This window comes from Berghia stephanieae, chromosome 3 (genome assembly GCF_034508935.2).
Source record: "Berghia stephanieae isolate SIO BIC M18660-M18661 chromosome 3, UCSD_Bste_1.3, whole genome shotgun sequence".
NCBI classification, from domain to species: domain Eukaryota; kingdom Metazoa; phylum Mollusca; class Gastropoda; order Nudibranchia; family Aeolidiidae; genus Berghia; species Berghia stephanieae.
The window spans coordinates 53,800,520-53,813,019 of record NC_088362.1 but is presented as its reverse complement, the minus strand read 5'-3'; the positions used below and the strand labels follow the sequence as shown (position 1 = coordinate 53,813,019).

The window sequence follows — 12,500 nt, the reverse complement described above, 5'->3', positions numbered from 1 at the left end:
TGGTTTTGTTAAATAAAAGGGTACGGTAAATGCAATTTTTACATTTAAAACAATCGAATTACAGAAATCACTTTATCTATGCTTCATTGATTTTTCCAAAGCTTTTGATTCAGCACAACGGTGTAGACAGTAAAGACCTTCGAATTGTGAAAAACGTATGTTGGAATCAAACAGCGTGTGTCAGACTTGATAATGAAACATCGGACTTCTTTAACATCGCGAAGGGAGTAAGACAAAGTTGCGTCTTGTTATAGTGAAATAATATTCAAAGAAATTTAAGATATGAAAGGCGTCGTCGTTGGAGGGCAGAATATGAATAGCATAAGATACGCAGATGATGGTACTCTGATGGAATACTATCCAGAAAACGTGCAGCATATTTTAGATATAATGGTAAGCAAAAGTGAAGAAATGGGCCTGAAACTAAATGTTAAGAAAACAGAATGTATAGTGGTTTCAAAGAATGACAACAACACGATCTTCCACTTATCAAACAAAGAGTCCATCAAACAAGTAAAGAAAGTTAAATGGTCAGGCGCTGTCACTACCCGTGACGCACGTGACATAGAGGCAAAGAATAGCAATAGCAAAAAATAGACAGACAAGTATACGAACAAGGTAGTGTTGGAGAAGGTGAGAAAGGGAAGAATGTTGATCGATACCATCAGAAAGAGGCAGTTGTGGTTTCTGGGACAGTTATGGAGAAGAAGTTGGTAACATCTGGGATGATCGAATGAAAGAGAGCTAGAGGAAGGCAAAGAATGACATATCTAAATAACCTAATAATGGCCAAAGGTGATTTTAAAAGAAACATAGATTTCATGCGCAGGATCGTGATTCATGAAGACAGTGACCGGCAACGTGCTCAAGAGTACAAGCCACGATGGATGATGAATACACGCAAGCCATTTTCATGTAATTTGTAAACATCATGCATTATTTGGTAACGGATGGTCCAGTTGTTTCGGAGCCTTAAGTCTTACTAAAATCCAATTTGCCAAATATCTAACGTGAAAAAGTAGGCTGCCATTGAATATGTGACCAACCGTGTCAATGCAGTATTTTGTTGGGTTGAATAAGACGTCAAAAATTGAATTTATAGTTAAAATCATAAGAATAATGAAATTTTAAAGTTATCTTCCTCCTTGCGACTAGATTAATTCTTCTCAATAAAACATGAAAGTTTACAAATAAATCATATATAAAAATTAAAATTGATTGCAACTTTTAACATCGTAATCATCCCGACATAATCCATCTTAAAAGACTATTGATTTAAAAAAATCTTTTAACTCTCTTCTTTTTTACCAACCATTTCTGGATTTTTCCCAAAATGTCACACCCATCCAACAATATAAATTGATTTTTTAAACTCTAACTAAAAAGTAATACGAACATTATACACATCATTTAGTTCAGCTAAATAAGCTGTACAACACAGCGTTAAGATCTCGTCATAACCATAACAAAAACATGTCTTTACATAATAAATCTAAATGAGAAAAATGTTGCTTGCATCTTAAAGAGTATAATGATTTTCCTGTAGTTGGTAAGGTATATCAAATTGAGAAATTAGGGAGCAGACACCGGTGTAAGATAAAGATTGAACAAGTGTTAATGGAAGGTGCTAAACAAAGCAAGAAAGAAAAATACAAGAAAAAAAAACATCCCAAAAATCAGTCTGCTTCAAACGGGGATCGAACCTCAGCTCTTCTGATTAACACGTCTGACCCGTAATCAGAAGGCCTGTGGTTCGATCCCCAGTGGAGGCAGAATTATTTTTGGGATGGTTTTTTTCTTGTATTTTTCTTTCTTGCTTTTTCTGGCACCTTTCATACTCACCTGTTCAGATCTTTATAGTTTGTATAAAGAAGGTTAATTCCAATTTACTTAAAATTCAAATTTCGGAATTTGCTCTACCCTGGAGTCTAGTACCAGACTGCGTCGTCATGTCACATATTGGTTTCAATCACATATACCCGTTCTTCCTAATCGATGCGAGGGCCATAAATAAAGTATAATTAATCTAATTTCGGTGGCTTCCCCAGAATTTATACGATCTGGAAAATCTCACAAGATAGGGAAGGGATTTTCTTTTCTCAATCAAATCTCTCCTCTAATATTTTTGTGAACCCCTTTCCTTAGTGCAGTATCATGTCGGGTTTGGAAATTGGAGAAAATTGGTTTTAAATGGGATTCTGGCTTTTTAAAATGGTTGGTTTTTAGATTTTCAGGGGAGAGATTATGAATAAAACCGGAATCTGATCGTTGTTACTGTTCTTTTGGTAAAAGCTGTTTGACCAAGTGACAATTAAGGTCTAAATGCATTAATTTGTAGGTCAGGTGACAAAACATAATTATGGCTTATTTTGACATTGCTTCATTTCTGCAATTGGATTCAATAGTCTGATGTCACGTCGCCCAGTAACGGCGAGCAGCGTGGTCCTAAACAAAGAAAATGTGTGCCTTTTATTCTTCATGATGGCTAGAACGTTACATATGTCATATGATCAGAATGTATAAAAGTCAAAACATGATCATATAATTTATCATGTTTTTCTCCTCTGGATACACTTTTATGCTCGTCGGAGAAATATTTCATAGGGAGTCCGCCATTGCTCCGATAGTTTAGAACCAATCACTATGCGTCATTACGAGGGAAGTGACGTCAGAACTGTTGAAGCGTATTGACAAGGAACTAAGGAACAGGCACCGGTGTAAAACAAACAAAAAACAAACAAAAACTGCAGAGGACGTCGGATGTTTGGTGTGGGTAGGTCTAGCGACTCTTCTCTTTATTCTTAGTATTTTGTACGGGCCCGACGTATTTATCCGGGTCGTCGGAGTCAGTCTCCGGTGTGGGTTAGCCCTTAAACAGACTATAAACGATCAGGATTACACAGTTTTGTATGTAGGTTCGTTATATTCCCGGATGACAATGTTGTGAGTTTCTTATCCAAGCGCACATCATCCATAGACAATATCAAAATAAGGTCATGTCTATTGATACTTTGCGCTTAGCCAAACAGCTGACAACAATGCCAGCCGGATATAAGGCACCAACACACAAAACAATGTGTAACACTAACCGTTTATATATAGTTCGAAGTTGACGTCACCAAGGTCTTTGCCATCCGCGTTTATGAGAAATTCTAACTAAACTGTATTGACCAGACTATAAATAATCATGGTTACACACAGTTTTGTGTGTTGGTCTGTTATACTTCCGGATGTGTTGTGAGCTTCTTAGCTAAGCGCATACTACCTAAGCTTTAATTACTACAATTTCGTGAGAACTACCCATAAAAATATCTGGCTAAAAACGATAGCAAAGACCTGAATGACGTTTACTTCTTTCTATCTATCTTTTTCCATTAACAAAATGAATACAGCTACGTAAACTGTATAAAAGAGTACGTTTAAATCATTCAGACTGAAATGTCTTGCTGTGAACATTAACAACTATAACTTTCAAACGTTTGAGATATTAATTTGGATCAAATCAAAAGGGTTTTTAAAGCTTAATTCTAATCTTGAGTTTCTTTTTATTTCTGAAACAGTAATAAACTAAAAGTCATGCCTCATTTTCTATTTCATTTATCGACGCTGAAATCATTATTTTTACTGCATCGATTAAACTCTCTCCGTACCGATCATTTTCTGTATTTTCCCAAAAATGGCAGGCTTATCCAGCAGAATAATTGTTTTTTTTTAAAAACTCAAACAATGTACCTACAAAACAACTGTATGTTCTTAGGAATTAAAAAAAGATCATTGTGATGTGCAAAATAAATCTGAATAAGAAAAAGTTCAATGTGACAATTTTGCTGTAAGTGGTAAGGAGAGGGTTAACCACATTTTATTTTCATTTTATGGGGGCGAATAATTTTCTGGAAGTCCAAAGCGTTGCCTGAACCTTCCTTTAATGAAGACATAAATGCCAAAGCAATATAAACCCGTGTTATGATAAGCAACATTTTCCCTTATATTGTTTGTTTATAAACATTGACTTTGAAATTCAAGTCCCCAATATGAATTTTTAAAATGTTACATTTCTAGTGATGACCTGCTTACGGCAATTTGGTATGAAATGCCAAGCATATCATAATCTAAAGCAGAGACATTCTAAGTGTCTTGAATTGTGATTATTCTACAATTGGTAGAACAACTATACGTTTCTAATGTAGTCCTTCTGAGTTATTAGAACCGAGGTTCATCCCGGTTTCTAGAGCCTGAAACGGACAATAACAATTGCTTGCTACCCTTGGGATAGGACGCTATTATATCACAAAGTACTTTCTCTCCAGATTTATCAGACCCAGCTACACAATCATTTCTGGGTGGACAGGGAGGGGGGGGGGCGATCTCGGTCCTTATGTGTGTGAACCAAGTGCTCTATCAACTGAGCTATAGGGAACAACACCCTCGATTTACCCCCTCAATCTACCCCCCCCCCCCTATAAAAGAGAAAGGCTAAGAACTACCACAGCCAATGCTGACGTAGATGGGGTACATCCTTGGCATTCAATAAGGCAGGCTGCAATAGACTACGATATTCCAATTGACACCATCTGAAGACAACTTTTGTATCTCGGCCTAACAATTACAATGATGTGATGTTGAAAAATTAACATTAACCCCCCCCCCCCCCCCCCCCCCGCAAAAAAAAAAAAAATAAAACAACATACAAACAAGTATGTACTAGGCTAGGAAGCTCGCAACATTGCCATCCGGAAGTAAAACGGACCAACACACAAAACTCTGTGTAACCTTGAACGTTTATAGTCTGAGATAGTATGAAGTTGACGTCACTCAGGTCTTTGTTATTGCTTTTTGCCATCCGCGTTAATGAGAAATTCTCCTACAACTGTATTAAAGTTCAAGGTTATACATAGTTTTGTGTGTTGGTCCGTTATACTTACGGATGGCAATATTGGTCGTCTTTAGGGCGGAACAGTAGTAAAAAATTACGAAAATTGATTTTTCCCACTCTTTGGAAAATGGGCATTTTTGGTTAATGTAATTTCTCACAAATCCTTCTAGACAGATTTTTAAAAATCTAATTGATCTCATCTTTTAGCGGGTTTTTTTTTTGTTGTTGTTGCTGTTGTTGTTGTGGTTTTAAAGCATGAGGTATGCACTCATTTAGTTCATGTTTTGATTATTTATCTTGTCTTTGAAATTTTGATAAATAGATTCACAGGAACATTTATATTTTCTAAAACTTTCAATTTACAAATTTGAAACCTGCAGAAAATAATCAAAGGGTTAACAACACCTTCCATAAAACTCAGATTGTTACAGAAACACAGGCGATGACCGAATATATGAAGGACAACAGACAAAGCCGAAAGGAATTAAAGAAGCTGATATACATAGAAGTGATAAGGCGTGGAACGAGATAAAAAAAAAAGTTAACTCAAGATAGAGAAGGATGGAAACTGTCTGTCTGTGGCCCATACCCTGACCCAGGGTGGAAAAGGCAATGATGATGATTATAATGTGTATTTACAAAGTGACCAAAGGAATTTTTGATATCGTATCTAGTTCTTAAGATATGGGACTACGAGTTCCAAATTGTTGGCAAAATTTAGTTTTGCAATGCTAATATTCCTTTCCGCTCACCGCCCGTGGGCTAAAAGCAAAAGTTTTTAAGATATAAAAATCTTGCTGGGTCACTTTGTAGACGTTGCCATCCTAAAGAAACATACAAAATATAGTAGCTCTCGGAACAAACTGAGACTGTTGTGGTTGTTTCAAGAATTAACAAAATTCAAGACGGCCGCCTCAATATATTGCGCAATATTTTGAAATTTTTCAAGAATTTCATCATGGTGGCTTACAGAGGTGTATTTGAGTACTTGTGAATGCATATTGGGGGAAAGCATTGCTCAATTTAGCAGATAGAATTTAGTATTTTCACTACTATTTTTTCCCCCAAAACGGGCACCATTGAATTATGTGTTTACCAATTATCCTGGCTGTTTCAAATAGAATAGTTCAATGCATTAGTATACAATATATACCGTTACGAAACAACAACAAATGCACCCTTTCAGAAGTTATGCCAATTGCGTGTGTGTGTGTGTGTGTGTATGTGTGTGTGCGTGTGTGCATGTTTTTATGTGTGTGGCGGGGGGGGGGGGGTTCTTTATTTTATTTTTATTTTTTCTAACTTACCTCGATCAGAGTATCAAATTTACAATGGGGAAAAGGGGAAATGATCATTGGACGGATTTACCATTAACGTAATGGGGAATATTCAAATGTTTGGGTTTCAGATTGTTTTCACTGACAACGAGACAATGAGAGTATGATAATTAGGATTAGCAAACTCATTAATTATAAAGAGACAAATAATATTAATTAACTGTCAATAATAACCACGTGACGCAGAACCCAAGGTGATTATCTTAGAATAACTGGAAATATGAAGCATTTCATGATTAAGGAATTTATTTCCAACCGTTGTGTGTGAATGACGTAGCGTCTAACAGATAATTAATTGTTGACTCAGAAGTATAAGATAATAATAGAATTTTGATTTAGAAAGCAAATAAATACAAATATCGCAACAATCTTGGAGAAGATTAATGCTTAATACGATACTTAAACCTATCACGTCATTAAATCTTAATCAAAGGGCAATTTAGGCACGATTACACACAGACGTGCGCGCGCACACACACAAAACACCGTATAATTATATATAGAATTATACATCACAATAAAGTAATTAAAGTTTAATCCTTCAGCTAAAATTCATTAATTTGATTAGATTTTTGGTGTCGCGACTATAGAGCTAACCATATTTTAATGACGCCGTCAAAACAAAGAGACTGGGTGGTAAAACACATGCTCCAAATTTTGACCGCTTACTTTCTATAACAAATTATAGAAAAAATAAAAACAAATATGTGGTTGTTAGGTGGCAAAAGAAGCACATGCTCATAAATATTCGATCACACATCACAAACTCAATATATTGATATTTTATGAATCAAATTAAATGATAAAATTTATCAAAAAATATCGTTGATCTATTTTTAGACCACGTTAAAGTTTATTGTTCAAAATAAATGCTCTTGTGTGAACAAAACAAGAACTAATTGGACCCTGATTTTTAGAACAATGTTGCCATATAAGATGAATTTAACTAGTATAACATTTTATTTGTGCATGATTGATTTTACTAAAAGCGAACCATCTACAAAGTAAACAACAATATACCCGAGATCTATTTTGCGCGCAACGTTTTCCTGCTTAAAAAGTTCATAATCACCAGCCTCGAACGCGAGACCAAATGATAACAAAAGATTTCAATTTCAGTGTTTAAGTTTGTAATTTGGATCGATTGTAAAGATTTAGTTCAACGTTAATCCGTAATAGGTTTCAGGATGTCTCACTCGCATAATTTTAGAATGCTTTGTAGATTTATTTTCATCTTTGCGATTCACTTCGTAATTTTGACTAACAGTCTCTAGATTCAACTCACCGATTCTCACGTTGACGTTTCCGTCACTGAAGTCTGCTTCATACAGCGATTGATTCGGGTAGTTTTTGAAGTAAAGACTTTTCATAATAATAGAGATTGATTATGGATTAAAAAAAATTTTAAGTTTGTAACAGTTACAATCTAGAATGTGTGTAAATAATTTTTAAAAAACAACACAGAACCCCCTCCCCCAGAAGTTGGAATGTCAACAAAAGTAAAATAACATTTAAAAATTCCCATCTTTCGTAGTGCGTAGCACTAACCAATTTCAATCAGGAAAGGTATAGCCTATTCATAATATATTATTATTGACTCTCAAGCTTTCCTGATAAATTTATGTTCCGAGTTCGGAACAAGGGGATGGGGTGGGGCGGGGGGGGGGGGGTTGACAGAGAAAGGAAGGAGTGAAATAATGATGGCAGTGGGGGTGGGGGTAGGGAGATTGAAAAAAAAAGCGAAAGTTACCCCACTAAACCCCTTGTCCTTGTCCCATCTTTGTTAGTTGACAGTCTGCTGCTAAGCAATATGTAAACAATAGATTGACTGGATTCGTATGCCATGCTTAAGGGTCAATTGCGGCATAATTCGGGTCATTTGCATCTAATTATCAAGGTCGTTTTGATGGCGTCATCATATGGTTAGCTCTATGATCCAAGTAATCGATAATTTACAATCGATACATCAGTGACAAATTTTGAACGAGAACAAAATAAAACGTAATGTATGTATATGACATGCGTTAATTGTGTAATATTGCTTATCAACATACCGAAATAAAGACTGCTGAAAGGAAATAACAGGAACTTTGTAAACAATAAATCCAAGCCAGGTCTGAAATCGGTCGACGAAATGGAGGAGACTACGGATAATTGTCGACTGACGAAATGGAGGAAATAGAAACAATTGTATAGCAAAAATAATGTGAGTGACCTTATTTATTTTTATATGCTCTAACCAACATTATCGAGCTAGGGATTGTAAGAGAACAAAAAGAAGGATGTGTCGAATACTGCAAAAGGGCAGGCGAGCAAGAAGTTCTAAAGAAGAGAAGATGAACAAATTCTGAACTTTCAACTAACTAATAAATTTTGTTCATCCAGACTTTAGACTGTTCATAACGCTTGAAGGAGAAAGACAGGACGCCACGTAAGCCCACCAACAAGCCAAAACTCTCCTCTGCTCACTAAGAAACAAGACTGCAATGGGAAAATTACCACAAGGGTGGACTGTGTTACGTGCGTATACACTTTGTAGTACTACCCTTGTAGTACCTATCCAACTTCTTTATATAAGTCATTAATCATAACCGTTCTCCCTTGTACCCATCTCTGTCACACCTGACAATGGAATGCATTGTACCCCGCTCTCTCCTTAGCGTCCTGCCCAACCTATATTATATCTAGTAGTATTAGCCTATAGCCAGTTGTGTTCCTACTCTCGTATTGATATCATGTACTGTTTATTAAAGTACTCATCTTAACCTGAATACATCCTTGTTTGTTTATTATATTTACAATACTATCTACGATCGGACATTTTCATAAACCTTATTGTTGTAACCAAATTATATTATGGTGACAATACGTAACAGACGTAACATTCATTATGGCTTGCTTTTCACAGACGTTCTCATCCTTTTTATTGTTGTAGAAATGAACCCTTTGTACCAGAGACAAAGAATGAATCCCGAATTCATGGGAACACGTTAATGTCTGGAACGCCAATTTTTGGAGTGAAACTATTGGTGAGAAGTCTACTCCTCTAATCCGTCTACACAGAAGATTTTTTAGAATAGGGTTGTTATTCAATTTATTACAGAAGATGTTACAAAGAGTGGTCCTTCAACTGGAAAATAGGATTCAATAGTCTGATGTCTCGTCTGCCCAGAAAATCTGTACTTTTTATTCTTCAGGCAGGCTAGAACTTTTTCACATATCATGTGATCAGAATGGATATAAGTCAAAACATGATCAGATTTATCATGTTTTTTTTTTTCTCCTCTGAATACACTTTTATGATCGTCGGAGAAGTATTTCATAAGGGCGTCCGCCATTTTTCCGATAGTTTAGAACCAGTTACTAGTGACTATGCGTCATTACGAGGGAAGTGATGTCACGACTGTTGAACCCTATTCCATCGCCTATAAAGCTCGGGTCGATACCATAAAAATGTAATACAACAGTGTCGAAATCCTGACTTCCCTATCCTTAGTCCAGAATTGAGTACAAGGAAGGCCGCGTAAGCGAAAGCAATCTTAGAGATAGTTGATGCTGCAAATATGCAATTTAGGTTTTAGATTTTTGAGACCAAATAGAGACATTTGTAACAACATAAAAAGGTGTGTTCAAATGTTAATCGCAACAAAGTAAAATGTCATACTGACTTGACTTGACTTAGATGCCTTTCGCGTCTCGACCGAAAGATCGGGTCGCCTTGGCTGTTTCTAGTATTTCCTGTGTGAGGTGTCTCCAATATTGCCGGTCCTCTGCTAGGGTTCTCAGATTTTCAAGGTCCCCTGCCGTTATGAGACTAATGCTTTGTCCTAGTGTTGTGAGGTTTTTGTTTAGGATCACAGGGAGTGTTGTGATCGGTCTTCCTCTGAAAAGGTTCCCGTGTTTTTGGAAGTATCCCGACATGGCTTGGTTAGCTGGTATGTTTTTGTCCCTGCGTAGTATGTGACCGAAAAGTTGCCATCGTTGTTATAAAATGTCAAGGGAGATTGGTCTTTCTTTTGTGATCTTATAGAGTGATTCATTTGAGATCTTTTTTGGGTATTTGATGTCCAGTACCCTTCTTAGCTGTGTGCGATGGAAGGCATCCAGATGTTCTTCTTCGGATTTTGTCAACGCCCAAGTGCCGCAGTTATACAGAAGTACCGGTTTTACAAGAGCACGGTACAGTTTCAGTCTGGTTTTTCTCTTTATTTTGTCACCTCTAATCCATACATTGGTGAGTTTACTGAGTGCGGCGTTTGATAGCTGTTTTCTTCTTTGTACATCCTCGGTGTCTCCAATTAGTGAGCCGACTTTCTTTGTTCTTTTCCATTCCTCTTTGTTCCTCGATATTGTTGTAAATTCGGTTTTATTGGCATTGACTTGGAGGTTATATTTCATGAGGGTATTTTGTATGATGTCTATATTTGCTGGTGTTGATCCAATAAAATCGACATCATCTGCATAGGCGATTTCTCTAGGGATTGCATTCTCAATATGTCATACCGGAACACAGATAAAACACGCTTTGAATGCTCACGTTACTGGGCAGTGTGTACAGCTTGGAAATCGAGCATTGTATACTCGACTTCTCTCGACCTTACGTCATAATGGGGACAATCGATTGTAATGATGGTGATGATGATGATGATGATGATGATGATGATGATGATGATGATGATGGTTGTGGTGATAGTGATGATGATGGTGATAATGATGATCAAAAAAAGATGAATAATAATAATAATAATAATAATAATAATAATAATAATAATAATAATAATAAGAAGAAGAAGAAGAAGAAGAAGAAGAAGAAGAAGATGATGATGATGATGATGATGATGATGATGATGATGATGATGATGATGATGATTCGGATGAAGAAGAAAAAGAAGAAGAAGGAAAAATATAGACGTGGCGAAAGCAGTCGATGGTGAAGACCATTGTCCAAATTGTGTAGGAAAAATATACTCATAATGCTCATATTATAAACGAGGACAACGGTAAAGTAAAAAGAGAATTAAGGGAAAAACGTGATTTGTTTTTTTATTTTTTTTGTTTTTTATTTGTTTGTTTGTTTGTTTGTTTGTTTTTTTACTTATAGATCAGATTTGTTAATCTATTGATTAATGGTTTCGCTTTTTTTAAAGAAAAAAAAAAGAATTATTTTAAGCACACCTTACCGATCAAAGTAAAAGTGACTCCATGTCGTTACATATATTATATCAAACCAGTGTGACGATAACACCATGTCTCATTCCACATCGATCATGAATATTTTCAGTTTAAATCATTACATGGTAGAAAACAGCATTTTAAAAAAATCCGAATATCATGTTTTAGAGACAAACGGCACAGAATTTTAGCTTTCGTCATAATCCACCCGACTTTAAAATCATCATTCTTTTTTTCTGTCAACAATCACAATACATCTACAATCTATCTTACATCCGTGAGTTGAGAGTTGCTTGCCCCCCTCTCCTTCTCTGTGTGTCTCTTCTCCCTCTCTGCTTCTCTCTCTCTATTCAAACACCGTGGCGTTTGATGTCGCGGTGTCAGTCTCCTTCCATTCCCAATTGATGACCAGGCACATGTATAGAAAAATAATCAAAACAAAACAAACTCGATATTGTATCCAGGCGTTACCATAGAAACCGATGAAGCGTTCAGAAATTCTTGTGGTGATGGCTACCGAGCTTTCGCGTCATGAGACGAAAACAAAATAAACATGTCTTAGGTGGATAAACTGGTTTTTGGAAGAGAGAGAGGGGGAGGGGAAGGTGTTGACGATTGTGGAGGATGGGGGAAAGTTTGTTTTGTATCATAATTAACTGTACAGATGAGTGAGGGGTTAATGTTAGAGAGGGTCATAATAATAATAATAATCATGAGCGATTATTGACTACATACGTGTTCATAATGCGCTCGTCTTTTGTGAGTCGATCATCTTGTCTCCTTGTTCTTCGAGCGATTGGTTCAACTACTCTTAGTGCTCTCTGTCTGGGTCGATCGGTGGATGCCTATAGACTGTGTGTGTTTTTCTCTGTTTTTATTTTTTAATTTTTTTTTTTTTTGTTTTTTTTTTTTTGCAGTTTTAGTTTAGTAGTAGTAGTAGTAGTAGTAGTAGTAGTAGTAGTAGTAGTTAGTAGTAGTAGTAGTAGTAGTAGTAGTAGTAGTAGTAGTAGTAGTAGTAGTAGTAGTAGTAGTTAGTAGTAGTAGTAGTAGTAGTAGTAGTAGTAGTAGTAATAGTAGTAGTAGTAGTAGTATAGTAGTAGAAGTAGTAGTAGTATAGT

General features: G+C 36.1%; 1 protein-coding gene across 1 annotated transcript in view; it reads right to left on the bottom strand.

Annotated features, from left to right (window-relative positions):
* Nucleotides 1–11,716, bottom strand: part of LOC144968007 (uncharacterized) — a 21,530-nt gene extending 9,814 nt beyond the window's left edge. Inside the window, exon 1 of the mRNA XM_078905928.1 lies at nt 11,391–11,716. The gene's annotated coding sequence lies outside the window, so the exon portion shown is untranslated. The remainder of the gene's footprint in view (nt 1–11,390) is intronic.
* Nucleotides 11,717–12,500: the final 784 nt, after the last annotated feature.